The 5,735-nt window shown below is 46.5% G+C and overlaps 1 non-coding gene across 1 annotated transcript; it reads right to left on the bottom strand.

Moving 5' to 3' along the window:
* Positions 1-5,131: 5,131 nt before the first annotated feature.
* Positions 5,132-5,203, bottom strand: TRNAE-UUC (transfer RNA glutamic acid (anticodon UUC)). Its single transcript has one exon. It is a non-coding gene; the product is annotated as a tRNA-Glu (tRNA).
* Positions 5,204-5,735: the final 532 nt, after the last annotated feature.

The following is a 5,735-nucleotide window of genomic DNA, read 5'->3' as shown; positions in this document are numbered from 1 at the left end:
GGGTGTGCCTGGGAATGAGGTGAGAAGTGGTCGGATACATGATATATTCTGGATGTGGATCCCACAGGACTGGATGTGCCAGACATTGGCAGAGAGGGCTCAGGATGGCCCTTGGTTCAGTTATCTATTGCTGAGAAATAAACCACCCCAAAACTTAGTGGCTTAAAATGATATATTATTTCTAAAAATTCTGTGGTTCAGTGGGGGTCAGCTGGCTAATTCTGCTGGTTTTGCCTGGTGTCGCTTATGGGGCTGCATTCAGCTGGGAGCAGCGGGGGCTCGACTGCCACGAGGGCATCGCCTCTCTCAGGACCTCTCTTCACCTGGTCTCTCACCATTCAGAAGTCTGATGCACAGCCCCACGAGTACGTGCCTCAGGATGGCCCATACTATGGATCCACTGGCAAAGAAGATCTTTAAAGGAGTTTTAGAAGCTGAACTGTGAGCATTTTTTGGAACATATTTTTTGTTTGAGAAGAATACAAGCCAAGATTTCAGGCAAACAATGAGCAAGAAATTCCCCTTCATCCTGGAAGTTTATTACAAATCCACTGAACATTCTGGAATGTTACAGAATCAAGAGCAAGGTCAAGAAAAGTGGCTTAACAGCAAAAATCAGAAATTTGACCATTGATCAAGGTTTGCCCTATTTCATAGTATCAGGCAAGATTAAAATTCCAAAATTGACGTGGATGGATTTTAGAATATTTAAGGTTAAATGTAAATTCTAACTAAGCCAGAGGTTTTGTTCTTTGGACTAACTGTGAAGAAATTGATGGAAGGTTTGTTTATTATAAATGGAGTTTTGTTTACTACTCAAAATAAAGTGGTTCTCCTTAAAAAAAAAAAAAAATCCCCTATGATTCTGAATACATAAACCTTTCAAAATAGATAAAATAGTAAAACTTCTATTTTAAATATTTATTACATTTTTTCTTTTCCATTATAGTTTATTACAAGATATTGAATATAGTACCCTGTGCTATACAGTGGGACCTTGTTGTTTATCTAATTTATCCCCCTCTCCTTTCCCCTTTGGTAACCATGGGTTTGTTTTCTATGTCTGTGAGTCTGTTTCTGGTTTGTAAATAAGTTCATTAATATTTATTACATTTTAAGTCACACATTTAAAATCATATTATCTAAAAACATATTAACTAGAAATATTGCTTTTATCCATTTTCACTTTACCTGAAACAGCATTCAAACTCTACATAAATGTCTCTGGTATTTACTACTAGAGCCACTTTGGAATAAAATTTGTCATAAAATTTAAAAAAACAAGCAAACAAAAAAGAAATCTAGCTGACCTTCACAGCGAGGCACCTGGCTTCCAAGAGGACAAGCCCCACTGTGCAAGTGCTTATTGACTCTTTGCTTGCTTCACGCTTCTTGGCATCCCATTGGCCAAAGCAAGTCATATAGCCAAGCCCAGAGTCAGCATGGGAGGGGACACACAAGTGCATGGATATATGGAGGCCTGCTTCATTGGAGGCCACCAAAGTAACAGTTTAGCACAACCCCCTGGGTTTGTGGTTTAAGGAAATGTGTGAAATTCAAGGGTAGAGGGGAAAGAACAGGGTTTGTCGGAAGTGGTAGGGTGGTGGTGCAGTATCCCGTCCCCAGATCTCCCAAGTGAGCCCCTGAGGAGGACAGTAGGCTTGGGAGAGCCAGCAGCAGTGGAGAGTCAAAGTCCCCGGCAAGTATGGTGAGGCAGGGGAGGGGGTGGTAGTCAAGGTAGAGAACCTGAAAAGCCTCTAGGCCATTCCCTCACTCAACAGGCATCACTGAGCCCCTACTCTGCGCCTTGCCCTGGTCTGACTGCTGCAGACACAGAGAGGAGTAAGACTTGGCATGTGACCTTGGAAGACAGATCATACCCACAGGTGCCAACACAGTGTGAGAGGTGGCAGCTTAGTGCTGCAGTGGAAGGTTGTCCAGGGCATTTTGGGGTCTCAGGGGAGGGATTCCAGGAGTGGTTCCCAATGGAGGAGTACTAGAAAAATAAATAGACAAGACAGTGGAGCTGGAGTAGATAGAGGCCAGACTGGGCCCCAGCCTGGGCCCTATAGCTGCCTTCTAGCCGTGACAGTGAAGAGGTGAAAGCAGGCCCACAAGTAGGCTCTGGGAAGACCACCTGAAGATATTCTTCCCATTTTATGGATGAGCAAACTGAAACTCAGAGCGGGTAAGTCATTCAACCGAGATCCAGCTCCTCACATCCTGGGCTTCTTTCCACACTGTTCAATTCTTGCTGAAATCATAGGGATGGTTGGGAAGGGGAGGATTCTCTCTTGAGCTTGCAGGGATGTGCCCAGAGGCTGGCATGGGAGCTGCTGTGGAGTGCCCCTCCCTGGGTCCTGGCTTTGTGCCACCTCCCCTAAGTAAGGTAGAGCCCTGTGAGGAAACATTAGGGAGGTGGTGACACAGACTGGGGATGGACAGACCCAGACTTGGGGCCCCCAGTCTGAGCAGGCTTGCCCTCAGGCCCCTCCTGTGGAGTCCAACCCTCAGGGGCCCTCTGTCTGAGGGACGAAGGATGGAGGGCAACTGTGTGGAGGTCAGAGGCCAGGGCCAGGGGAGAGCATGGGGTACCTCTGACTAGGGCTGGGATGGGTTCCCTATAAAGTGAGGAAAAGTGGGGAGTTGCCAGGTTTAGCCCTGGGGGCTCAGGTGAGGGGATAGGAGGGAGGCTGGGAGCTTAGAGGCTTGCTTCAACCTGAATGACCTTGAGTTTGTCCCACTCTTCTATGACCTTGAGTTTGTCCCACTCTTCTAGGCTGGTGCTGTGGGTCCCAGCGCTCTGCCAAGTAGAGCCACTAGCACAGGAGCTCAATAATTCACGAGCCAGCTGGGCTCTGGCCTCCCTGCAGAAGGGAAAGGCAGCCCTGCATCCAAGCCGACCCCCATCCAAGCCCCACATCCAAGCTGTTCCTTCCTCCCAGCTTGTCTGGGGGTGGCAGTGAGGGGAGTGGCTGCTGAGCCCAGGCCTCAGATACAGGAGGAGGGGGCGCATGGAGGAGATGGAGGCAGTGGGAGGGGAGGTCCTGGCATCTGATGCACTCACAGCAAAAGCTTCTTTTCCTTGGAGCCAGAGTGCTCTGCAGCAGGTGGGGCCAGGGAGGGAGGCTGGAGGGAGGGGAAGGCAGAATCAGAGAAAGACCTGGAAAGGAAGATAGAGACACACCTAGAGAGAGTCAGAAAGAGACAGAAGCGAGGAAAAAGGCTGAAGCAGGTGTAGTGGGTATAAATATGGGTGCACACAATCAGGTAGGGAAGATACAGGCTATTTTTAAAAACCCACTCAGAGCCCTCATTCCATCTGGCTGGAGGGAAATCCAGTTTCCATTATTGTTGGACTCTCTCAACCCATGACAGCCCATAGGGTTGGGCCAAGGCCCAGAGGTGTTACAGAACCAGACATGAACAAGGTCCTTCAGTCTGGTCACCAGGGCTCCCTGGTCACCTGACCAGCATGACCCTATCAGGTCAGTGACTATGCCATTCAGTGCCAGCCATGCTTGGCACATGGAATCTTTGGTGATCTAAGGGACATTCAATGTAGGGTCCAGTCTTCTGAATGCCACTTGTCCCCTTGAATCCAGGGCCTAGATCCATCCATTTCCTGGGATCGGGAAGCCTGAACTGCCACTCCCACCCCTTATCTAAGAGGTTGAGAAAGAGCCTCCCACTGTGGTCCCTGGAAGCTCTGGGCAGTTTTCTGTCCCAGAGCCATACCCTTGCATCCCCCTGGACCCTGGGTCTGGGAATCTGTCCTTTAGCAGAGTCCTTGTTCCTTAGCATCCTACAGCTGAGCAGCTGAGGCCAATGCAGTGGTCCTTCTGGAGGCTGGAGGATGATCCCCAGAACCTCCACCAGCCACCCCTGGGGTGGTGGGGATGGCAGACAGGCAGAGCAGGACCCTCGTTGTGAGTGAGCAGGAGGGACTTGATCCAGAGCCAGATGGTCATTAAAGTATTCAGAGCGGGCTTCCCTGGTGGCGCAGTGGTTGAGAGTCCGCCTGCCGATGCAGGGGACACGGGTTCGTGCCCCGGTCTAGGAGGATCCCCCATGCCGTGGAGCAGCTGGGCCCGTGAGCTATGGCTGCTGAGCTTGCGTGTCTGGAGCCTGTGCTCCTCAGCGGGAAAGGCCACAACAGTGAGAGGCCCACGTACCGCATAAAAAAAAAAAAAAAGTATTCAGAGCAAATTTACCTGTGCCTGTGGTCGGCCAGGACCTACCCTGGTCTTTAAGACCCGCCCCCCCTACCCACCCACCCATGACCTGGTCCTTACATATTTTACTATAAAAATTTTACTGTGAAATATACATATAGAAGAATATATGTGTGTATATCCATGTATATATACATACATATAAAAATATAAAATATATGTATTGTTTAAACAGTAAAAATGAAGACACCCACCACTAGTTTAATGGGACATTTCAGTACCTTTGAAGCTCTCTGTATGATCCTCCTCTGTGGCCTCCCCTTTCCTCATCTTTCCAGAGAAAAACATCCTGAAAATAGTGTTAATCATTCCCTTAATGGTGTTAATAATTTGGGCTGATTTATCCACTGGACACAATAAGCATCATACCTAGGAGTCTCAATACTTTTAGTGGTCCACAAAACTGTTTTAATTTCTTTTGTAACGAGAGCTGATTTATGCTGTACACCTTAAACTTGTACATAAATGTATGTTAATTATATCTCAATAAAACTAAAAAAAAATCAGAGATGATTGAATAAATGGGGAGAAGAGACATTTTCCTTATGGAACTCCAAATTCCAAATTCCAAATTCCTCCAGGAGGGGGCACTTTATCAGCTTAATGGTAGTTTATACCTAGTTTGCTGAGAATTATTTTTTCTTTCTTTTTTTTAGTTTGCTAAGAATTTTTAACATAAAAAATTGTTGAATTATCAGGTGCATTTTCTGTATAGATTGAAATATTCACTTGGTTCTCCTCCTCTAACATTAATATGCTTAATTACACTAGTAGATTTTCTAATGTTGAATCAAACTTCCTAGAATAAACTCATCTTGGTCATGATGTGTTTATTATCATTTTTTAATGTTATTATTATTTTTTCTGGTTGCACCGCGTGGCTTGCAGGATATTAGTTCCCCGACCAGGGATTGAACCCGGACCTCAGCAGTGAAAGTGCTGAGTCCTAACCACTGGACTGCCAGGGAATTCCTGTGTTTATTATATTGTAAATACATTGCTAGATTTAGCTTGTTAATCTTTTGTTTAGGGCATTGACATCTATGTTCTTAAGTAATATTGTTCTGTAATTTTTCTTTCTCATACTCTACTTGATCACTTTTGATATAAATTTTGATTTCTCCACAAATTTGTCTATTTTACCTTTGTTCTAAATTTGTTGTCATAAAATTGTTTCTAATATTCTCCAGTTATCTTTTTTTTATTCTTTTTTTTTTTTTTTTTTGCGGTACGCAGGCCTCTCATTGTTGTGGCCTCTCCCGTTGCGGAGCACAGGCTCCGGACGCGCAGGCTCAGCGGCCATGGCTCACGGGCCCAGCCGCTCCGCGGGCATGTGGGATCTTCCCAGACCCGGGCACGAACCCGTGTTCCCTGCATCCGCAGGCGGACTCCCAACCACTGCGCCAGCAGGGAAGCCCCCAGTTATCTTTTAAATCTCTGCTATAGCTGTAGTTCTGTAGTCCCGCTCTTTGTGCCACCTTCCTTTTTTTTTTTTTCCCC

Source organism: Lipotes vexillifer, unplaced genomic scaffold (genome assembly GCF_000442215.2).
Source record: "Lipotes vexillifer unplaced genomic scaffold, Lipotes_vexillifer_v1.1 scaffold496, whole genome shotgun sequence".
Lineage (NCBI taxonomy): Eukaryota > Metazoa > Chordata > Mammalia > Artiodactyla > Lipotidae > Lipotes > Lipotes vexillifer.
Note: the sequence above shows the minus strand (reverse complement) of the source record. Positions and strands in the feature narration are given on the sequence as shown.